Raw genomic sequence first — 25,224 nt, forward strand, 5'->3', positions numbered from 1 at the left:
GGGGGATGTGAACCAGTTCGGGGTATATGTTAGGATTGAGGGTAGGTGGGAATAGGCAGAGGGCTCTTCTTTTTAGCTGTTACTTTGCAGCATGGGGCTCATCTGGTAGTATGAAGGCTCAAGGCTGGAGGGGCTGGTTGGATTGAAGCCAGGGACATGACTGGTTGAACAGATCAGGATGGGTGGAGGAATTAAGTGCCAGGAAAGGGTGAAGGGGTCCTACAGTGAATCATGAGCTGCTAGCTGGAGGGATTTTTTTCTTAGAGGATGGACAGAAGGGCTCTGAGGGACAGCTGGAGAATGATGGGGGAAAATACCTATTTAAAATCAAGACTTTGATGCTATGAAAGCTGTCTGGTAGGGAAGAAAAGGAGATGCTCACCACCTAGCCCCAGGGACCACAACCTTATTCTCAACACATAAAAAAAATTACAAGACTATAGTCATAGGTTAGAAAACTTCAAAGAAGTAGTTAGAAAGAGGTTCTGAAACTTGTATTTGAACAGTGTCATGGAATTTGTTTGGTGAAACATTGATGACCTGTAAACGACGGCCACAGTGTTTGCCCCAGAGTGGAGGGCTGACGTTTCAGCTTAAAGCATGAGTGGGTGGAGCACTGTCTGGTAGAGCAGGTGATGTTCTTGTCAGCAACTATGAAAACTGCAGGAGGGTGTGCCTGGAGACCCAGCAGGGTCCTTCTTCAGTGACTCACATACAGTCAGGGATCTGCATCTGAGCCTTCATGGACACATGGCACCTTGCACAGAGAGGGCTTCAGGGCCTTGGTCCAACATACAGGAGGAACTCCATCTGAAGGGCCCAGATGCCTGAGCAGAGGGTTCACTTTGAATAACTTCACCTACTCCCTGGTATCCAAGGAGAAGCCCCAGTTCACCAGGCCTTGAGTTGGCCCTGTGCCTTCTGCTGATTCTCCCAGAAGGGACTGCAGGTTACCCTGACCCTACCCAACAGTCCTGTTGGCTCCACACTCAGGGAGATCCTAGCAGTGGCTGCCCAGGAAGGCATGCATGATGTCTGCTGCTTTAGCAGAGCACTGATCACTGCACAAAACACAGCCTTTCCCTGGAGGCTGCCTGTCACTGGGTGTATAAATGGGCCATCATGCTGCACCCATCTTGGGTACAGCTGTGTGCTGCATTTACCATCCCCCTTCTGGAAAACTCTCTCTCCCTCACCCCTCCCCCCCCTCATCTTCCAAGGCCACACCAGGCTGACTTCCTCATTGTCTCTGGTCTGGAGTCCTTAAAATAAGCAGCACAACCACAGTCCCATCTGTACTGGGGCAAAATTGATTAACTTGCAAGTAATCCCAGGCTTACAGCTCTTTTTCACCCTCAGGGGCATTTTAGAATCTGGCCTCTGGCTGCCACCTGTTCAGCAGCTCCCTCCCTTGTTCTGTGGGGAGCGGTTTTCTTTCCCATCAGATATTGTGGCTTCAGTGATGCAGAACCATAAGGCTGGCGGGAAGATCTTAAACTATGGGTCATGGGCAAGGGTGGGTCTCATTCATGTAAAACAAGGCTGAAGATGGGAGCAGGAGGGATGTGGAAGTTGAAGTAGGGAGGATAAAAGGAGATTGGGGATGGAGCTAGAGGAGAAGGGTAAGAGTGATAGGGTGACATGGGCTGTATTCAGTCTGATAATCCTCAAGGAAAGCAATTAAAATAAATTCCCCTTCAGTTACTTGTAGCTTCTGAGCCCTGGTTATTGAATGAGATGGGACCACTTGCGTGTCTGTGTTCCCAACAGTCACTTCTGTCTCATTCTCCTAGTGCCAGGTGAGCTGGAATTGTCTTTCTAGCCAGACTACAGGTTGCTTTGAGGGCAGAAACCATATCTCTCCCCCTGGGGAGACACTGAGACTGCTTTCTGAAGCCTAGTGATGTCTAGGAGACTCTGTAGTCCCACCTCTCACCATCTCCCCAGCTTCTGGTTGGTCAGTTCCCAGGGTCCCAGAGCACCAGTGTTAATTGGAGCAGTTCCCTTGAGCTGGAAATTCTCTTTTCATTGCTCATTTGGAAACTCCTTTTTTTTTAAAGATTTTATTTATTTATTTGACAGAGAGAGACAGCCAGCGAGAGAGGGAACACAAGCAGGGGGAGTGGGAGAGGAAGAAGCAGGCTCCTAGCAGAGGAGCCTGATGTGGGGCTTGATCCAAGAACGCTGGGATCATGCCCTGAGCCGAAGGCAGATGCTTAATGACTGTGCCACCCAGGCGCCCCTCATTTGGAAACTCCTAAGAGCTGTGAGTGATTTCGTGAGTCAGGCTCACTTGCGTTTGGAATGGAGTCTGTCAGAGATGATGCTGCAGATGGAATGTTTATGTGCTCCCCAAATTAATGTGTTGAAGCCCTAGACCCTAGTGTAGGGTATTTGGAGGAGGAACCTTTGGGAGGTAATTGGGTGTAGACAAGGTCATGATGGGACTAGTGGCCTTATAAGAAGAGAAAGGGATAAGGGCTCAATTTCTCTTAGGACACAGCAAGTAGGTTGCCATTTGTAACCGGGAAGTGAGCCCTCACCGGGCAGTGAATCTGTTGGCAACTTAATCTCAGGCTTCTCGGCCTTCAGACTGCAAGAAGTAAATGTTTGTTGTGTAAGCCACCCAGCCTGTGGTATTTTTGTTATAGCAGCCCAAGCTGACTAAGACAGATGGTATCAGGCCAAGACCTGGGAAGATGGTTTTGTCTCTTTCTTGTGGCCCCTCCTGCATCTCTCTCTCTCTCCTGTACAATAAGACAATTACCACAGCAGACAATTGGGAGGGGCTTGGGGGACCCAGAGGTGGATCAGTCTCAGATTCTTCTTTTGGGCTCCTGAGGCAAGGAGAGGCACTAGATAGACTCAACTGTGGGATACGGCAGGGGCCCAGTGCTCAAAAGCACTACTTCTCTCTCGCCCATCATTATTTGCAAGTATCATCTCCTTTCTCAGCCAGGGCTTCAAGGGAATCAGCAAGAAAGCAGCAGAATTGGAAGTGTAGCCTGGGGCCAACTGGCCTGATTGTGCCTGCCTTAATCCTGCTGTCTCCTTTTGCTTCTGTTCCTTGGAGCCCATTTATACCGTACGGGGTTTCTCACTTTTGGAAGATCTTTGAAAGCCCAGAGTGCAACAGATTCCCCTATGACCAAGTGCACTAACTCAGCCTGCAGGAAGCTGCAGGGTGGAGCTCCTCCCTGTCTGACCCTGCGGTCTGCAAGTATGACCTCTACTCCTGGTCCCTGGGGCTTCCTCTGCCAGGGAGTATTGCTTTGCTACCTTTGCCTTGGTACTAAAAAACAAACCTCACCAAAGGAAATCAGGAAGTGATAGCCATGAAGTCTAAGCCTGAGATTTTTGATGCGGTTAGCTGCACTTTACATCACTGTGTAAATTGTGACTTCTCACATCCCATCGTTTGTCAATTCCAGGTTCCTCCTGCTGAGCAAGTTCACAGCTCCTCTATGCTTTGACTCTCTCATCAGCACTTACTGGTCACTGCCTCTGTCTCTTCCCCAGTCCCCTTCATGAACTATCCTGCCTCTTCTCTAAAACTGTTCAATTCTCACCTTTCTGAGAGGGTCCAGCCCAACCCACCCCTCCAAGGATCAGTCTCTTGTGAGTGTGTGGAGCACATCTTCATGGTAAGCCCTGCTCATGGAGCTCCTACTGAACCAGAACACTCACTGGACTTGGGCACCAAGGCTCCAGAGTCATCTGTTGAACAGAAAGACCTTCTGTCAGCCTCTGCTCTGGAACACCATAATGGCATCAATATCTTGGAGGGATCACCTGCTGTGGCCAGAGAGTGTTGGAGAGAGAGAGAGAAGTAGGGTGGTGAGTACTTACAAGGAACCCTGCAGAGCCCTGGGAGTTTTACATCCTGTTTCATTTAACCCTGATGACAACTCTGTCCACATTTTACAGATGAAATGGAACACGGATAAACAGAAAGAACTTGGGGTTTGGAGACTGACAAGACTGGTGGAACCCCAACCTTGTCATTTCTGAGCTAAGAAGCAAGAAATTAACATCTCTAAGCCTCAGTTTCCCTACCTGTTAGATGGGATCACGGTACAGATGTCACAGAATTTTGGAGGATGCAGTGGGATAAAAGAAAGTGTCCAGTACAATGATTCATGGACATGGAATCCCTGGCATGGGACAGACAGGTGTGCATTCCCTCAGTCTTCTTCACGTGTTCTCTGAAATGTTTGTCCTGGAGACTCCATTGGAAAAGCAGTAGAAAGGTACATGAAATTGGATGTTGCCCTTACATGGTGCTTTTTTTCTCTTCAGAGATTTTCTCATAAAAGTCTTAAATCTACCCTTTTTACAGATGAGATATGAGTCTAGGAACCACACACAATTAATTAAGGGTAGACTTGGGTCACGGAACAGGCACGCTGACTCTGATTCCACAGAACTGGCAGGCACTTCACAGGTGCCTAATAGATGCTGGCTGAATGACTGACAATCCAGGGCAGTGATACTTAAAGTGTGGTCTCTGGACCAACAGCATTATCATCCCCTGAGAACCTGTTAAAAATGCAGTTTCTTGGGCCTCATCCCAGACTTACTGGATCAGAAACTCTAGGGTAGGACTCACCAATTTATACTTTTAAAAGCCCTTCAAATGCCTCTGGTACTTGCCCAGTGCCTGTCCCACCACACAACCCCAACTTTATCTGCTTCCTTATTAAGGTGAAAGCTGCCCACAGGCCAGCTGTAGTCTCCAAGGCTTCCATGTTGCTTAGCAAAAGCAAAGATGGTTTCTTATTTCTTCCCCCCTCCCACTTCCACTAAGGGGAGAAAGACCCCGAAACTGTCCTCTCCTGCCTCCTTTCTTCAGCAATAGTGAAAGATTCTGGTCAGAGCTCCTGGTTGCCCAAGCTTTTTTATTTGCATATCTCATTAGGTTCTGCCTCATCCCTTTGGACCCTGGGTTGTCATTCCCACCTCTGTGAAGATGTGGAGGTGATATTCACAGATGTGAAGAGATGACCCAGAGACACCACTGTAGAATGCAGTGGAGCCAGCACATGGAGGATATCTAATCCACACTCTTGGTTTCACACCTGGCGAGACTGATGCCCAGCGAGGGCAAGGGTGTTGCCAGCAGCTGCACAGTGAGAACTGGCAGAGGTGCTGGTTCCCAGCTCTCCGGACTTTCTCTCCAGAGCTCTTTCTGTGAAGGAAGAATTTAACTCAGATGTCATAGTAAGTCTACTCACAAGAAAATCAAGGCAGAGTCTATAAAGAGCATGTATGTATACTTCTGGAATATTTCCCAAGCTTTAAAGAATTATTTTAATAGATTTACTTAGTAATCTGTACTTAATCACAGGCCACTAGTGCCCGTGGCTCTGATTTAAGAGGTTTGTGCCAGCTCTGCACCTTGATGTTGTTAGGGCTGGACTCACCAAATCTCTCTCCAGGGAGGGAAGAACTTTAGCTGTGGGTGACACAGACTCTGGTATCCCTAGACATTCTTGGCTCATTGGGGAAACACTGTGAGGGCAGCAGGATAGTTCTGGCAAGGCCTCCCAACCCTGGCCATGGAGGGAATGCCTTGACTGGCCAGTCAGCTGTTTCACCCTGCTCTTCAGGAGAATCTTCCTTGTCCATATCTGCAAGAGAATTTGCTAGTTTCCTGGGGCAGCTGTAACAATTTACCACAAACTGGGTGACTTAAAATGACAGAAATTTATTCTCTCACAGTTCTGGAGCCCAGAAGTCCAAAATCAAAGTGTAAGAAGGGCCTCACTCCCTCTGGAGGCTGGAGAAGAGGACTTCCTTTCCTCTTGCAGCTTCTGGTGGCTGCCAGTCTTTCTTGGTTTCCTTGGCTTGAGGCCACATCACTCCTATCTCTCAGTCTTCACATTGCTGCTTCTCTCTGTCTGTCTTCTTTTTGTCTCCCTTGTGTGCCTCTTATAAGGACATTTGTTACTAGATTTAGATCTCACCCAGATAATCCAGGATGATCTCCTCATCTCAAGATTCTTAATCACAGCTGCAAAGACCTTTCTTCCAAATAATGTTAATATCACAGATTCCAAGAAGTAGGACATCGACCTATCTTTTGGAGGACACTATTCAACCCACTGGTGGTGCACTTGGGAAGGACTTCTCTGTTGAGTGCTTTAGGGACTTTCCCTAGGACACTGCTGTGGACCCCTGGTTCTCACTGGTATGTGTCCCACAACCTCCAGTTTGCTCTAAGGTTTGAGCAATCATGAGCTTCTGTTTGTAGGAACTGGAGTTTTCTTGGCAGTATGACTCCCTTAAATGACTTTCATTGGATGCCAGTCTGTTACAACTCTGCAAACTCAGTGGCTTGGTAACCAGCACAGAGCTCCTTGTTGCTGTGCTTCTTGAACCTGGACTTAGCCTGAGTGCTTTTGCCTCCTACAGAAACATGGTAGCATTATGCCCAGCCTCTTGGTCCCTCGGCTTTTTGCTCTAAAATGCTGTGCTGGATGGACCCCCTTCTGGATCCTAGGCTTGCTTCACTGGCTGGTTCTCTGTGGTGAGGATTAGTGGACATGGCGAGGGTGGAAGGTGGGAATAGAGGTGGGTGGAGGCTGCAAGTGAGTACAGGGGATCTGAAAAGTCAGTTTTATCCCAGTTCCTTAGCTTCTCCTTCTCAGCTGGCCTCATTCCCAGATTTTTTCTATCTCCTGCCTTTGTTTTTTTCTAACATTATTTAGGGATGGAGGATTTGACTTTTGTAAATGTGCCAGGCACATGATTACCTGATTGTCAGCTGTCTAGGGTCATTGACTTTGAGCATAAAGGACTTCTCAATAAGCCTTTTGATACTTCCTTTCTGCTTTCAGATGGGCTAGCTCAACCAAAGCTTGTCTTTGCACATGTATATGTAGAAGGGGAACAGGGTAGACCTCACTGAAAGCAACAAGTAGTAGTCAGTAGTAGTTGACAGACCCCAACATTCTGGTATTATTGAGCCAGGTCCCCCAGAGCTCCATCTGTGGCAGATAAGTGATCTAAGTCCTAAGAGACATCCCATGATAGTTTAATCTGCTGTTTCTAATGAGAAGAACTGCCCAACTTCCTATATGGACAAGGAAGAATTCCTGCGGTCCCCCACCTTGTATAGACTCACCCAGTTCTACATTTTTAGGGCCAGTCACTTGTAGTACCTCACTTTCAGGAACTAGTTTCCATGTGAGAATCTGTTTAATTGTAAGTGACAAAAATTCAACACAAAGCAGCTTAAGTAAAGAGGGCATTTATTGGTTCACATTGAGGTGGCATTAGTTTTAGGCATGGCTGCATATAGGGCCTCTTATTACGTCATCTTGAATATTATGCTCCAGATAAAATGACTGCCTGTTCAGCTAAATAAAATGAAGTCTCACTGCACTTTTTTCATTGAGATGAAATTTATATCCTGTGAACTGCATAGAACATAATTGTATAATCCATTGAGTTGTGACAAATACATATACTTTAAGATACAGAAAATTCCATCATCCCAGAAAGTTCCCTCATGCCCCTTTCAAATCAATCTTCACCTGCCATACACAACCATTCCTTTGACCTCTATCACCATACATTAGTTTGTTCTTGAACTTCACATAAATGGAAGCTTACAGTATATATTCTTTTGTATCTAGCTTCTTTCATTAAATAAAATGTTTTGAAATTTATCCATACTGTTGTATTTGTGACTGTACCACTCTAACATCTCTTTTGTGGTTGGCAGACATAAGAGTTATTTCATTTTTGTTAATTCCAGTTTTGAATACTATGATTAAAATTTCCACCAACAATCTTTTACAGGTTTTTTTGCAGATATATATTTTTCTCTTTGGTAAATATCTTGGATTGGAATTATGGCATCATAGACTAAGTATAGGCATATAGAAACTTCCAGACTGATTTACAAAATTATTTTATCATTGTATATTCCCACCTGCAATGTGTGAGACTTCTGATTGTCTACTTCCTCTCTGACCTACAATGCTCTCAGTCTTTTTGATTTTAGCCACTCTAATGGGTATGAATTTGTATCTTATGATGGTTTCAAGTTCCATTTCCTTGAATCCTAATGATCTTGAGCACTTTTAATGTGTTTATTGGCCATTTCTATACCCTCTGTGAACCATCCAAGTCTTTTGACCTTTTTTTTTTTTTGGTTAAGTTGTTTATCTTTTTATTATGGATTTGGACAGATTAAAAATGTATTCTGGAAACAAGCTCTTCATAGGTTATATGTCTTCTGAATATTTTTCTCAGTCTATGGCTTACTTTCTCATTTTCTGAAAAGTCTCATTGGATGAATGAAATTTTAGAAGTTTGATGAAGTTCCAATTTATCAATTTTCTTCTTTTTTGATTAGTAATTTTTGTCTGTCCTAAGAAATTTTGGCCTTTTCCAAAGCTGGGATGATATTTTCCTACTTTTTCCCCCTAAAATTGTTACAGTTTAAACTATTTGTTTAGGTCTTTGGTCCATCTTGAATTATTTTGTGTGTGAGTGGGTGTGTGTGTACGTGTGTGGTGTGAAGTAGAGGTTGAGGTTAATTTTTTCCATACATTTATCCAGTTCCAGCACTAACTTTTGAAAAGGTTTTTCATCAAATTGTTTTGGCATGTTTGCCTAAAATCAATTGAATTTACCATATATGTGTAATTCTATACCTAGTCTATTATGTTCCACAGAGCTATGTAAATACCATGCTTTCTTAATTACTGTGGCTTTATAGTAAGTCTTGATATCAGCTGGTATGAGTCATCCAACTTGTACTTTTGTTCCCAATAGTTCATTTTTGCTTTTGTTTCCCTTGCCTTTGGAGACATGTCTAGCAAGAAGTTGCTGCGGCCGAGGTCAAAGAGGTTGCTGCCTGTTCTCTCTAGAATTTTGATGGATTCCTGTCTCACTTTCAGGTCTTTCATCCATTTTGAGTTTATCTTTGTGTAAGATTATCTTTTGTGTAAGAGTTTATCTGTGCTTAAGAAAATGTTCTAGTTTCATTCTTCTACATGTGGCTTTCCAATTTCATTTTTGATATTTTAAAATTTGTGTTCTCTTTCTTGATCAGTGTTGTAGATTCTTACCCATTTTAGTCATCTTTTTAAAGAACTAACTTTTAATTTTATTGTTATTTTCTGTTTTGTTTATTTTCTGTTTTTATTGATTTCTATTTTATCTTTAAATTTCCTATTTTCTGTTTATTTTGGTTCTAATTTATTTCTTTTTCTTGAGTATCTTAAGTTGGAAACTTAGATCACTGAAATTATACTTTTCTTCTTTTCTAATATAAGCATTTAAAACCATGAATTGCTCTCTCTCTTATTTTCTCGCTCTCTTTTTACATATGGTCTACTTAGAAGTCTGCTGTTTATTTTCCGATTTTGGAATTCCTTGAAATTTATAGATATTTTATATAGTTGCTACCGATTTTAGATTATGTCATGGACATATGTTCTATAAGAGTTGACTATCTTGAAATTTATTGAGGTTTATTTTACAGTTTTAGATATGGTCCATCTTGGTGAATATTCCTTGTTCCTTGAAAAATAGCTTGGATTGTGTGGTTATTGAGTGTAGTCTTCTCTAAATGTCAATGAGGTCAAGCTGGTTGACAGTGTTGTTTAAATTTTTTGTATCCTTGTCATTTTTTTTTAAATTAATTACTGAAAAACAATATTATAACCTACAGCTGTAATTATAGATTTATTTATTTCTCCTCTAGTTCTATTTTGCTTCATGTATTTTGAAGCTCAATTATTAGGAACTTATTTAAAATTTTTATGTCTTCCTGATGAATTACCTCATTTATCACTATGAAATGTTACCATTTATCTTTGGCCATAGTCCTTGTCTTGAGATCTATTTTATATGATATTAATATAGCCTCACCAGTTTTCTTATGTTTATTTTTTGCGTAGTCTATTTTTCCCATCATTTTACTTTAAGCTGCTTTTTAATGTTGTAGTACACCTTCTATGCACAGGATGCAGTTGGATATTGCCCTTATTGATCCAGTCTGATAATCTCTGCTGTTTAATTAGAGTGTTTAGCCATTTAAATTTAATGCAATCATTGGTGTGATTGAGTGTTAGCCTACCATTTCTTAATTTTTTTTTCTTACTCACTCCCACTTTGTAGAGTGAAAAAATATTTAATTATTTTTGGTACATTATGCAACTAGTTTATTCTTTGAAATTCATTAAGAAGTGGTGCCACTCAGGGGTGCCTAGGTGGCTCAGTCCATTGAGCATCTGACTCTTGATCTCAGCTCAGACCTTGGTCTCAGGGTCATGAGTTCAAGCCCCACATTGGTCTCCACACCGGGCATGGAGCCTACTTAAAAAAAAAAGTGGTGTTATTCAGAATCATACATCTTTTAAGCTTATTTGAAATTTTTCCAAAGCTTGAATGGATGACTGTAAGCTTTTACTACAAAGAAGTTTGAGGTCAATATATTTAGGAATTTACTCTTCAACAATGTTTTTCAAACTGTGGTTCCTAAAAAGTGGGCAGTGAAAATCAATTAGTGGACTATAACCAGCACATAAAAAGGTGATACAGAATAGAATGAAATAGAGTACAACAGAAAATATTCGGTGTGTTGCATGCTATAAGGGTGAATATTGTTTGTGCTATTTTGGGGTGTGTGTGTATATGTGCGCGTGTAAGTATTTTGAACTATGATTTAAAATGTATTTCTTAGATTAATTTATAAAAGCCTGAAAAACCCTAAACTGTGTTGTAGAACTATGGAGACTTCCATATTATGGAATGATCAGGAGCAAACAAAGAGGATAAGGGACTAAGTCTATCTATATTGTACTCCAGAAGTGACCTCTGGAAGAGATGAAAGGAGTGTGGAGAGAAGGATGGGTGTGAGTGATCCTTCTGCATTCCCTCATTCGTCCATCTATTGATCCATTTGATAAGCACTTATTGAACTCTACCATTCATCAAGCAAAGTGTTAAACTTTAAGGATACACAAAAAGAAATGGATCATTCCCTCAGGAAACTAACAGTTCAGATGGTAGAGAGTCAAGCAGGTAGATATTTTACCTAACAGTGTAATGAATCCCATGGTAGGGAGGTTGTAGTTGCAATTCAGATGTGCCTAACCAATCCTGGATGGGAGTCGGAAACTTCAAGGAAAAGGTGATGCCTACTCGAAGCCTTGAAGATTGAACATGTGTGTCTTACTCAGTTTGGGATGCTATAACAAGATCTCATAGACTGGGTGGCTTAAAGAAAAGAAATTTATTTTTCAAAGTTCTGGAGGCTGGGAAGTTTAAAATCAGGGTGCCAGCAGATTTGGTGTCCGGTGAAGATTCTCCTACTAGTTTTCAGATGTCAGAGATAGAAAGGTCTAAGCTCTTTCTTTTCTTGAAGGGCACTAATCCCATCACAGGGGCTATACTCTCATGACCTCATCTAAATCTAATTACTCCCCAAATATCCCACTTTCTAATACCATCACACTGGAGGGTTAGTCTTTCACCATATGGATTTTGAGGGAACACAAACATTCAGTCTTACACAAGTTATTAGGCATAGAAGATGGGGAAAGTCTGTGCTACAAAGAGGGAGTGGTACATGAATTGCACAGAGGCAAGTGGGAGCGAGAGTGTGTGTACATTTAAGACTGATGAAATGTGCTGAGAAACTTGACCTTTATAATCAGATTGCAACTTCAAAATAATCACTGTAGACCCAACAGGAAAAATTAGTGGGGATCAACTGGTCGAAGCAGGAAGGTCAGTGAAGAGGTTGGAGGGATTCTGGCCTTAGGATAGAGAGAAGGAATACATTTGAAGGAATCTGAGCAAGTATAATTTAAGGATCAAATGGTTGATAGGATAAGGGCAAGTCTGCATGAGAACAAGATGACTCCTGGGCCTCTGTGTGGGGCCTCAATAGATGTTAGTATCATTCACTAAGAATGTGGATCCAGTATGGGTAAGAAATTTGGGGGAAAGAAAGGATACTTCCATTGTTATCACGTTGAACTGGATGCTGGTGACCAACCAGTTTAAGCCTAGATGGCAGAGAGGCTCACAGGGCTGGAATTCGGAGACATGACTTTTGGAATTCACATCATAGAGTTTGGAATGGAAACATGGCTAACTCTGTCCAGAGTTGTGGATTCAGTCAGCTGGAGAAAATGGGGAATCTCATAAATCATCATGTAGATAAAAGTGTGATTTTTCAGGCCCTTATTTACAGTGGCTTTAGTGTGCTACATTTCCGGGGAAATATATGTTCTTGTCACCCAACTTCAAGAGAAGTAAATGAGCTTGAATCACATGAGTAAGTTTAATGCCAGCCTGAAATTTAGTAAGCTACTTTGCAGCTTTTTTGCCAGCATTTTCTTCTTTTTCTTCATTTAAAGTACACTTTTTTCTCCCCATCTTTGGGTACAAATTAAAATAGTCTGGTTGTGAGTTGAAATAAAAAAAACACAGTTAAGGAAGCAAGTTCATGTCTTGAAGTCAAGTGGCTCCTTTAATGAGCCTTGCTACATAACACCTCCTGTTGGAGACCTTGAAAAAGTTAGTGATGATGAAGTTAAATCTCTACCCATTCCCAAATGAGCCCCTGACCTAAGGATTGCCAGAATCTTAAGGGCTATATCATTGCATGACACACTGGTCTGTAAACTACTTTGGGACAGGGTCCTTGTCTTTATTGTTTACCACTGTATGCCCAGGCTGAGTGCTGTGCCTGGCATATGGTAGGCTCTCAGAGAGGTAAGGGATTAATAAATAAATGGCAGAGCACAAAGTGGAGCAAAAATAATGTTAACTAGACACCATCAAATAGTAATTAGGAATCTGGTTTGAGTCCTTGACCTTAGTTTCCTTATCTATGAATCTAGGGTAGTAATAATAGTTACCTTATAAAACTGCTTTGAGGATTAAATGAGATAATACATAATGTGCTTAGGGCACTCCTTGGCATATGGTAAGGGTTCAGTTATTCATATGGCTGCTATTACTGTTGTTACTATTTTTACTGCTACTGTCACCACAATATATTAGTCAGTCCATTGAATGAGCTCTCCACACTTTAGCTTCTTCATTCATAAAATGGATATTGTAATTGCTGGCTTGCTTTTCTCTCAGGTGTAATAATGATTATAAAATAATAGATCAAGGAATGCTGAGGTTGGATCTCACTTTCTTAGTCTTGCGAGAACTGTAACCCAGAAAGGGCAAGTAATTCAGAGTGAGTGGCACAACCAAGTGGGATATGAATGTGAGAATATTCTGGAAGATTTAAATTAATAAAAAAATATAATACCAACTATAGCACAATACTAATGCAGCTTTCTGGAGCTGAAATGGCATGGGCTTTGGAGTCCTGCAAGCCTTGATTTCAATCCAGATTCTCCTGCAGTGGATGCATGAGCCTAAGCTTGTCATTCATGCCTCCTGGACCTCATATGAGAACAGTAATGTGAGGCCGAGTCACAAGGTTTCTGTAAAGATAAAAGAGAGAATGGATGTGTCTAAAGTCCTCAGTATAGCCCCTCACACTGAAGGTGTTCAGTCCATGACAGTTGTTTTATGACACAGCTAACAAGAGGTCAAACAAGAATAAGAATGTAAGTCTGCTAACAGTAGTCACCTGGAGAACTCTGGGTGCCCTTTAGTACATGGGAGGTCACTGTCAGGGCTGTGGGGTGAAGAAGCAGGGATGTTGTAATGCACCAATAGCCTTCTTGCTTCCAACAGAGAGGTGTCCACAGGAAGTCTTCTTGGAGCTAAGAGGGGCTGGGCCTAAGCCGCCAGGCAAGCGGGGCCCTCGAAGACATTTGTCTTGGGTATCTCCATACCTTCTACATCTAACCCATCCCAACTCTGATCCCCAGTAGGCGTTACAATGTCTAAGGGCAGCCAGTTGTCAGCCAAAACATTAGAGTGGTGTGGGCTAGAATTGAGAGTGGACTCTGAGCTATTCCACCTGGATTCAGATCCTGGCTCCGCCACTTCATAGCTGTGCGTTATTGGGTGAAGTTACTTAATATCTCTGTGGCTCAATTTCCCAATCTGTAATGTGGCCTCTATAATAGAACCTACCTCATGAGTTAAGGTGTATAAAACACATGTGACATAAGCAGAATATAAGTGTTCAGTATTATTGTTATTGCTATGATGGGAGGTTGTTAGAAGAAACTCATTTTTGGCCCTGAGATTTTTTTTTTCATTTTTTAAATTATTTTTTTATTGTATTATGTTNTCACCATACAGTACATCCCCAGATTCCGATGTAAAGTTTGATGCTTCATTAGTTGCGTATAACACCCAGTGCACCATGCAATACGTGCCCTCCTTACTACCCATCACCAGCCTATCCCATTCCCCCACCCCCCTCCCCTCTAAAGCCCTCAGTTTATTTCTCAGAGTCCATAGTCTCTCATGCTTCATTCCCCCTTCTGATTACCCCCCCTTTCTTTATCCCTTTCTTCTCCTACCGATCATCCTAGTTCTTATGTTCCATAGATGAGAGAAACCATATGATAATTGTCTTTCTCTGCTTGACTTATTTCGCTTAGCATTATCTCCTCCAGTGCCATCTGTGTTGCAGCAAATGTTGAGAAATCGTTCTTTCTGATAGCTGAATAATATTCCATTGTATATATGGACCACAACTTCTTAATCCAGTCATCTGTTGAAGGGTATCTCGGCTCCTTCCACGATTTTAGCTATTGTGGACAGAGCTGCTATGAACATTGGGGTGCATATGGCCCTTCTCTTCACTATGTCTGTATCTTTGGGGTAAATACCGAGTAGTGCAATTGGCCCTGAGATTTTTAAGGAGTCTTTCAGCCTTGCTCTTTTGTGATGGGGCCTGATACCTCTTCCTTGACCTACACTTTATTGGGGGAAACAGAAGGTCACAAAAGTCCTCTGTGCCTGAGGTGACTGGCTGATAAATAATAAGCAAGCACTGGCCCAAAAGTCTGCAGCTGCTCTCTTTCTTCAAGGCTAGCCTAGGTCTTACCAACATGCTCCAAGCTCTAGATGCTCTTGCCAACATGCTCTGGTGGCAAGAGGTCTTTGTAGCTCTGTGCTGCCCATCAACCCCAGGATCCTTTGGGGATTTCATGTCCATCTGCCCCACCCCCCCAACCCAGGACACCTTCGCTATAGCTTTCTTGTATCTCATGATACCTGTCATCTGCTTTTTGGAAACTCAACTGACTCTTGACATACCTTTCTATAGCCCAGAGCCAGCAGGATGGCTGTCATCCCAGCTGGCTGTCACTGTGGACAGTCTGGAGTGAGCAGTGCCCCACCTGCTCCTCACCCTGAAGATCTCAAACCACTATTTAGTGAGAATAGCCAAGGTGGCCATGCTCAGGGAGGCTGGCGCCTTCTTGCCAAACTTCCCAATGGACATGAATGCAGTTGCCAACTCTCCCACCGCAGAACAGGGCCTTCACACCAGCACTGTAAGCAGCAGGTGGGCTGGAGGGTTTGGATGGGTCACTGTGAACATCTCCTGGGCAGGGAAGATTTTGGACCTAGCTGGGACCCAGAATATTGGGGTTCAATAAACATTCTCTAGATGTGAAAATAAGCTGGTGGCGTGCTTCTCCTAGCAGTGCCTCTGGCCACGGAGGGCCATGATCTTCCTCCTCCTAGGATGGACCTGTAAAGCCAATGGGAAGATATGTACTACGTACCAGGTACCCCATACCCCTTTCCTGGAGGGAAAGCAAGCATCTCCTTCTTGCACTCCCTAGTCCATATACTCCATCAGGATCTTCATGCCTCTGCTAACACTTTTTTCTGACTGACAGCTCATCCTACCATTCCTTAACTTCACCCCCAGGGTTGGTGGTTTTGGGGGATGGGGTTTGCTTTTTGAGTTTTGGTCCTGTATACTCAGTGATGGGGGGGTTCCTATATCATCCATTGTGGCAAAGATGTGGTTAGGACCTCACTGTCCTCACATCCCTGGTGAACCAGAGGCCTCAGATCAAAGAAGTGTCCACGAGAGGACCCTAGAATTAGCATCAGTCTGCTAACAGGGTTCCTGCCAGACAGGAGCTGCCGGGCTGTAGGCAGGAATGTGGAGACATTGGCGTCAGCAGGCATTTAATAAGCGGTGTGACAAGGAATAAAAGAACTATTAATAAGGTACTTTGCCTACTTGATTCTAGCCCTATTAAACTTTTCTTTACCTTATTTCACACTCCATTTCCAAATCACCCCTTCTTCTCCCCTCACCTTTAATGGTTCTGGCAAACCTGGGTCTTAATGAAGTCTGGCAGCATAAATTTAAGGCAGTGTCTGGCTGAAGTGAACAGAAGCTTTCATCTACAGGAAAATCCTCTGCGTGGCTGGAGACATAAATCCAGCCTTTAGACTGTCCAATTGATTCTTCAGACAGACCGTGGGGAGCAAAGAGTGCCACAGGACTGTGGCATCCATGAATGACAGCACTTTGGCAGTTCCCAGGACTAAATGCCCAAGGTGGCAGGCCACTTGAGAGGGGGGACAGACTGTCCTGAGTGCAGTTATGCATGCATCACTCATTCATTTATTCCACAACATTCACTGGTGCTGTCAGGTGAGTTTTAGACATTGGTGGTTACATAGCCCTGTGAGGTAGGTGTTCTTTCTATTTTACATATGAAGAAGCTGAACGATGCTCATTGGGTCTCAGTGGCTTGCCAGAGTGCACATAGCCAATACTGAGGGAGCCAGTGAAGGAATAAAAGGAGACTGATTCTTTTTCTCTCTGAGGCCATCTTGTGTTTTCTTGGTCAATCACCATCTCTAGTTCAAGGAATTGCCTTTAGCTGATAAGAGTTCCACTTTCCCTTGGAACTCACTTTCTAATCTGTCCTCAGGCATTTCCTGTCTCAGTGTGTGGGGCTGCACTTCACTCATCTCACTTCTGATCACCATGCAACACAGTGTTGAATCAAGGCTGGGCCCCCTGGTTCATGGCAGATCCATGTAGCTAGGACCTAGGTCTCCAGAGTTCCCATCTGGGGATCACCATGTGAGACAAGAGACAGGTCTAGGGCCAAACCAACTTGGTTTCAAACCATCTTTGCTGAGCCAGGCCAGGCATGGGTATGTGCAAGCCTAGGAGAGCAGGTGGGGAAGGGAAGCAGGAGAGCAAGAGATGGGCAATGTTGGTAGAAGTGGATAGAGAGGAAAGTAGGCTCAGGACTTCCCACACATAGTTCCAGGGCCACTGGGTGCCTTTCCAGTCAAAGGGAATTGTATTCCTCAGCTTGATCTCTTCCTGGGCTTGGACTAACTTTGGATGTTCCTGACATTAACATGTCAGTTTGAGGCTGGGATTTTATCAGCATTCTTTTCTTTTTTGTCTTGCTTACATATTCTTCTCCCACTTTTCCATTTTCTCTTAGGCATCCCTTACACTTTCCTTCAAAGTGGTATGGCTCTTTGAGGCAAATCTTGATCTTTTGGCTACTAATATGGTATTAATGTTGGTGTTTGTGTTATTGTTGGTAGTGGTGGTAGAGGGGGTAGGAGTGCTTCTGGTGTTGGTGTTGGTGCAGGTGGGTGTGGTACTAGTATTGGTGATATGTGTGTTGCTTTGGTGTGGCTGGTGTGGTGCAGATAATAGTGATGATGGTATCATTAGTGGTGGTCATGATAGTGTTGATATTTGTGTAATGCAGGTGGTGATGTTACTGTTGGTTGTGGTGGTGGTGATGGTTATGATGGTGGTAGTGTGGTGTGGTGGTGGTGGTCATGATAGTGTTGGTGGTAACAGAGGTGGTGATATTGCTGCTGTTGGTGATGGTGGAGTAGTGATGGTGGCTGGGCATCTGTAACAGGAGAATATAGTAGAAAGAATAGAAGCCCTGGAGCTATATAGACCTGTTGTTCAATATTGGCTCCAATGAATTACTTAGTGTTTTTGAACCTGTGTGTCCCCATCTGGGGATGATGGGGATGAGGAATAATGAGGATAATAATACCTCACACAATGTCATGAGGATGAGCGAGAGTGTAGGTGTCCCACCCACTTCATCCAAAGTCCCAGAGCTCCTTCTCCTTCTTCCTAGCTGTGGGAGCCTGGCCAGTGTCAGTGTCCTCCAGGTGAGAGGTGATATTATCCCTGGCAGAAGGACCATAACCCTTTGGTAACGGGTTTGGCAGTCATAGTCTGTGTGACCTTGGCTACTCTTATTGCCACAAGAGACCATCTCAGTATGCAAGTTCATGCCTGAGGCCACCTGTGTGCCCTACAGAGAATGGTGCAATGGTACATCCAGCCCAGATATCAGCTGAGGTCTCTCCACCCTTGAGGTCAAATTGGATTGCCTTAGTCTCTCAACCCCATGACTTGGTGTGACTCCCCAGGACTTCTGTGATTTCCCTGGATCTTACTCTCTCCTGGTTTCCTCTGACATGGGCCCCTGGTCCATATAGGCCACCTCTGTATGGCACTGTCATGGCCAGGTAAGAAAACTTGCTTTCTCTGAGTTCCACAAAGGATTCACTGCCACAGTAGCATTTGGGAGCAAAGAAGACCTCATGGAAGGTGGACACAGAGGATGAAGGAGGGAGCTTTCATCATAGTGCTCTCAGTGAATTACCTAAATATCTTTCTAGGTCATTTCTGTTCCTCAGCACCCTTTGGCTGTCCCAGTCTATCTTTAATCACAAGGACTCCTGCAGAAACTAGCCTTCCTTCCCTCCCCCTTACCCAGTTTACAGAGCCATCAGCTCCCTGGTGTCGTCTGTCCTCTACTCACTAGGGCACTCCATGGAGTAGCCCTGCTCTGTAGAATGCAATCAGGTTATAAATAAGATATTTCCCCCTACTGATTATACCTAGACCGAGAGTTGGCTGGGGCCTCTGTCTTAGGGGACAGAGAATTCTGTGCAGCCTTGCCTTCTTTGGTCCCTCTCTTCCTGCCACCACCCACGGCCTCAATGAGCCAGCTGTTTCCTAGGACCACCTCCACCAGGCCCTTTCCATTCCAGAAGAGTTGGTCCTTAGGGAGAGTGTCAGAAACTGGCTGGGTATGACCTGGGGTAAAGGCCATTAGCAACGAGGGCTTGGGGGATAGATGGGTCCCAGCACCCCTCCACCAGACACCCCTTGGCTGTTGAGTCCTAGTACTGTGGCCCTTTCCCAGCTCATTCAGTAGACATGCATGAAGGGCTCATGCATTTCTTCTCAAAGCCTGTGTGTCAGAGGAGGGCATCTGAGTGAACAAAGAAATACTCTACCCTCTCAGTTACTCCCTGCTGAATCAACCCTGCAGGGTTTCGGGAGCCAAGAGGCGAATAGAGGCTGCCAGCTGTCACTTACTTTACCCCCATGGAGATGCCAGAAGTATCTTCCTCAACTCTCAAGCCTAATGGATCCTCTTTGCAAAAGATGTGATGATGGCGGTGATAATGATGATGCTCACTATTCAATTATCACCTGCTTCATCCTGGCATTTTATTTCATTTAATGCTCACAAGCAACTTAACAAGACAGGCCCTTGTAGCAGCACTTTGCAGGTGGGGAAACTGAGGCCTAGAAGGGTTCAGGGGGTTGTCTTAGTCTTAGAGTTAATAAGTGTTAGAGTAGGCATCCAAACCAACTCTCTCTGAGTCTGAAGCCCCCCTGGCTCCTCACTGCAACAGTCCACAGCAGCCTGAGCTCCACACATCAAGTCTGTCAAGTTCACAGGGCCAGGGATCAGGGTTGCTTGAAGCAATCTGAGTTTTACTGACCCCCCCCCCTTAGGACCTTCTGGAATAAGGATAAAATTAACCCAACACATATAACATTTTGTTTCCTTTTAAACTATACAACCCAACCTGGAAGGGTTAGGGGCTTTTGTCTGAGAGTTTAGGGAAGGGGAACAACATTTATCAAGAGCCCATGTTGTGCGTGGCACTTTTTGTACACCATGATATGTCATTCTCACATCAGTCCTAAAGCGTCAATCTTTTTGTTCCTGTCTTACTAATGAGCAGACTGGGAGGTGTATCAAGTGGGAGAGTGAGCTTTCAAATCCATGTCTATGATTCTAGTGCCTGTGTGTTTCATACCTTTGCTGTGCTGCTCCAGAGAGGGAGGCCCACAACTCCTTCAGCCTTGTAAAGTGGAAGTAAAAACTCCCACATCTCAGGGCCTAGCAGGGTTCCCTGGACAGTGGGAGCTCAGCAATAGCAGCCAAGTTGCCATCGGAAGGAGAACACCTGCTCAGAGAATCAGACATTTGCATAAAGCCACTCAGTCTACAAGCTCACTCTCCTTTCCTCTGCCTGTTTTCCTTTCTTTGGGTTTTTCCCTCCTGGCAAATAGGCAAATGGCAGACCCTGCCTGATGTCTGTGGCTTCTCATGTCAGCTCCCTGGTCCTTGTCTCTGAATCCCCCTCCCCTGCTCACAAAGTTGAATCAGAGAGAAAACAAATCTGGCTCTAGGCACACAGCTCCACCACCAATGGATGGGAGGGGGGGGCTACTGTCTCTATATCATATACTTCGAGAACACCACTTGTTCCAAGGAGCTATTGCTGCAATAGAAACTGCCCCAGTTTAGTAGCTTAAAGCATCCACATTTTGTTATGCTCATGATCTGTGGGTCAGGAATTTGGACAGTGTTCATCAGGGCTGTTCTGCTCCACATGACACTGATTGGCGGTATTCAGCTGGCAACTCAAGGTTACAAGGAGGCTCCACTTACATGCCTGGTGCCCTGGAAGTGGCTGTAAGGTAGAGGGTGGGTGGCTGACTGGGCTTAGCTGGGCCCCTCCTCTCTGTCCAGGTGGTCCCCCTAACCCAGCAGCAGGACTTCTTATATGGCAACCCAGGGCTCCAAAAGTGAGCGTTCCAAGAGACGAGATGTCAAAGTTGCCTCTCTTGAACCCCGGGCCTGGAAACTGGCACCATATCACTTCTGACATCTTCTATTGTTGAAAACAAACACAGAATCCATCCTATTCAAAGGGAGCAAATAAATACCACATCTCTTGATGGGAACATCAGAGGTTTTGTGGCCATCTTAGATATACCACAACACTGGAAAAATATGTTAGACACACCCCTCTCAGGGTCTTGCTTCTCCTGCCCCACCCTGCCTCATGGGGGAATCCACGCTTTCCCTGGCACCCAGTGAGAGGGAAGTTTCTTTATTAAGATCTGAGGAATAAGATAAACAAACCCATGTGAACTCACATCTCAGTGAGTCTTGGGGCCTGGGGATCAAGGACAAGTACATTTCTCATTATGGGTATTAGGAAGTTGTACTTGATATTTTGGATTTAACTGCACTGATTAAGGATGACTTGATTGATATCAAATCATTACAACAGGTGTTTGGTGTTTTGGGTCCTCTGATATTTCTAGTCACTTCTTTTTTAAATTAATTTAAATTCAATTAGCCAACATATAGAACATCATTAGTTTCAGATGTAGAGTTCAGTAATTCATCAGTTGCATATAACACCCAGTGCTCATCACATCACGTGCCCTCCTTAATGCCCATCACCCAGTTACCCCATCCCCTCACCCACCTCTCCTCCAGCAAACCTCAGTTTGTTTACTACAGTTAAGAGTCTCTCATGGTATTTCTCTCTCTGTGTTGACTTCCCATTCCATTTTCTGTCCCTTCCCCTATGATCCCTGTGCTGTTTCTTATATTCCACACATGAATGACACCATATGGTAGTTGTCTTTCTCTGATTTATTTAGCTCAGCATAATACCCTCCAGTTCCACCCACATTGATNGGTGCAGGTACCCCTTCGGATCACTACATTTTTATCTTTGGGGTTAATAGCTAGTAGTGCAATTGCTGGGTCATATGGTAGCTCTATTTTTAGCTTCTTGGGGAACCTCCATACCATTTTTTAGAGTGGCTGAACTAGCTTGCATTCCCACCAACAGTGTTGGAGGGTTCCCCTTTCTCTGCATCCTTGTCAACATGTGTTCTTTCCCATCTTGTTAATTTTAGCCATTCTGACTGATGTGAGGTGGTATCTCATCGTGGTTTTGATTTGTATTTCCCTGGTGGCAAGGGATTTGGAGCATTTTTTCATGTGTCTGTTGTCCATTTGTATGTCTTCTTTGGAGAAATGTCTGTTCATGTTTTCTGCCCATTTCTTGACTGGATTATCTGGTTTTTGGGTGTTGAGTTTGATAAGTTCTTTATAGATCTTGGATACTAGCCCTTTATCTGATATGTCATTTATAAATGTTTTTCTCCCATTCCGTAGGTTGTCTTTTAGTTTTGTTGACTGTTTCCTTTGCTGTGCACAAGCTTTTTATCTTGAGGAAGTCCCAATAGTTCATCTTTGCTTTTGTTTCCCTTGCCTTTGCAGACGTGTCTAACAAGAAGTTGCTGCAGCCGATGTTGAAGATCTTGCTGCTTGTGTTCTCCCCTAGGATTTTGATGAATTCCTATCTCACATTAAGATCTTTCATCTATTTTAAGTTTATCTTTGTGTATGGTGTAAGAAAGTGGTCCAGTTTCATTCTTCTACATGTGGCTATCTGATTTTCCCACCACCATTTGTTGAAGAAACTGTCTTTTTTCCCTCATTTTTTCCTGCTTTGTTGAAGATTAGTTGGCCAGAGTGGAGGGTCCATTTCTGAGTTCTATCTTCTGTACCATTGATCTATGTGTCTGTTTTTGTGCCAGTACCAAAGTGTCTTGATGATTACAGCTTTCTTTCTTTCGTTCTTTTTTCTGTATGATCTTGATTTTTTTATTATGTTCAGTTAGCCAACGTATAGTACATCATTAGTTTTTGATGTAGTGTTCAATGACTCATTAGTTGCATATAATACCCAGTGCTCATCACATCATGTACCCTCCTGATTAGAGTGTTCTTAATAACCTTGTTTGGGTTTCTCACTTCTGTATTTGTTTTCTGGGATTTCTATTACTTTACTGCCATTCCATCTTTTTTTGCTGCTTTCATAAGCAAAACCTAAATTATCATTTCATTCCATCCCATCCCATCCCACCCTATGCCATCCCATCCCATCCCAACCCATCCCATCCCACCCTATGCCATCCCATCCCATCCCATCCCATCCCATCCCATCCCATCCCATCCCATCCAGATCATCCTATTCCATGTGTGTTTTCCAGCCAACCCAGTTCAGCACATCCCATTCCACCCACTCCAAACCGTCTGCCTCAGACTTAATCTTTCCTATCCTATTCCACATTAGCCCAGTCTTGGATACATTACAAACTACCCACTGCCCCATGCTGTTCACTGGGTCCACTTTATCACCTCCAGTGCCCCTCCTGAGGGTCTGCAAGGTAGTGATCACCACAGGAGATTCAGTAGAAGCCCACCATGTCCTGTCAAGTGAGAGCAGCCACCCTAGCAGTGAGCAGCCCATCTGACCACAGGCCATTGAAGAAATTGGAGTTAATGGGGGAGGGGAGGCTCAGACCCTGTGAATGTGTGCTCTTAGGAGAGGTGAGAGCCACTGGGGTATCCTCAGAGGCACAGGAAAATAGTTTGCATTAAAAAAATTTCCTTTGCTATTTCTTCATTTAACAGTGACTTAATCTTTTATTGCGGAAAATTTCAACCAACCAAGACTAGAGAGAATAGTAATCCTCATGTACTCACGGCATGTGACAAATCTCATTTCACCCATTCTCTCCTTCAATATTTTGATGCAAATTCTGTCTGTTCTATTATTTTAGCAGTAACTGCTTCCATATGTATTTCTAAACTTATATTTTAAGCATAGCCACAGTACCAAAAGGAACCTATCAAAATAAGTATTTATTTTTTAATATCAGGATTTGTTCACAGTTCCCCTAATTGACTCAAATATGTTTTTTTTCCCTGACTCGTTTGAATCAGAATCCAAACAAGGTCTACCTGTTGCATTTGGTCGCTTTATATTTTATGTCTCTTTTCCCTCTTTTCCCTCTTTTAAACTCCCCTGCTCCTTTTACATGACACCCCCTCTCCACTTTTTTGTTTAAGAAGTCTGATCATTTGTCTTGTAGAGTATGGCTCATTTTTTTAATGATTTTTTTTATTATATTATGTTAATCACCATACAGTACATCCCCGGATTCCGATGTAAAGTTCGATGCTTCATTAGTTGCGTATAACACCCAGTGCACCATGCAATACGTGCCCTCCTTACTACCCATCACCAGTCTATCCCATTCCCCCACCCCCTCCCCTCTGAAGTCTTCAGTTTGTTTCTCATAGTCCATAGTCTCTCATGTTTCATTCCCCCTTCTGATTACCCCCCTTTTCTTTATCCCTTTCTTCCCCTACCGATCATCCTAGTTCTTATGTTCCATAGATGAGAGAAATCATATGATAATTGTCTTTCTCTGCTTGACTTATTTCACTTAGCATTATCTCCTCCAGTGCCGTCCATGTTGCAGCAAATGTTGAGAATTCGTTCTTTCTGATAGCTGAGTAATATTCCATTGTATATATGGACCACAGCTTCTTAATCCAGTCATCTGTTGAAGGGCATCTCGGCTCCTTCCATGATTTGGCTATTGTGGACAATGCAGCTATGAACATTGGGGTGCATATGGCCCTTCTCTTTACTACGTCTGTATCTTTGGGGTAAACACCCAGTAGTGCAATGGCTGGGTCATAGGGTAGTTCAATTTTTAACTTTTTAAGGGACCTCCACACTGTTTTCCAGAGTGGCTGTACCAACTTGCATTCCCACCAACAATGTAGGAGGGATCCCCTTTCTCCACATCCTCTCCAACAATTGTTGTTTCTTGCCTTGTCTATCTTTGCCATTCTAACTGGCGTAAGGTGGTATCTCAGTGTGGTTTTGATTTGAATTTCCCTGATGGCTAATGATTTTGAACATTTTTTCATGTGTCTGTTAGCCATTTGTATGTCTTCATTGGAAAAGTGTCTGTTCATATCTTCTGCCCATTTTATGATTTGTTTATTTGTTTCTCGTGTATTGAGTTTGAGAAGTTCTTTGTAGATCTTGGATACCAGTCCTTTATCTGTGGTGTCCTTTGCAAATATATTCTCCCATTCCGTGGGCTGTCTCTTAGTTTTTTTGACTGTTTCCTTGGCTGTGCAGAAGCTCTTTATCCTGATAAAGTCCCATAAGTTCATTTTATCTTTTATTTCTCTTGCCTTTGGAGATGTGTCGTGAAAAAGGTTGCTCTGGCCGATGTCATAGAAGTTGTTGCCTATGTTCTCCTCTAGAATTTTGATGGATTCCTGTCTCACATTGAGGTCTTTCATCCATTTGGAG

This window comes from Ailuropoda melanoleuca, chromosome 2, assembly GCF_002007445.2.
Source record: "Ailuropoda melanoleuca isolate Jingjing chromosome 2, ASM200744v2, whole genome shotgun sequence".
NCBI lineage: Eukaryota > Metazoa > Chordata > Mammalia > Carnivora > Ursidae > Ailuropoda > Ailuropoda melanoleuca.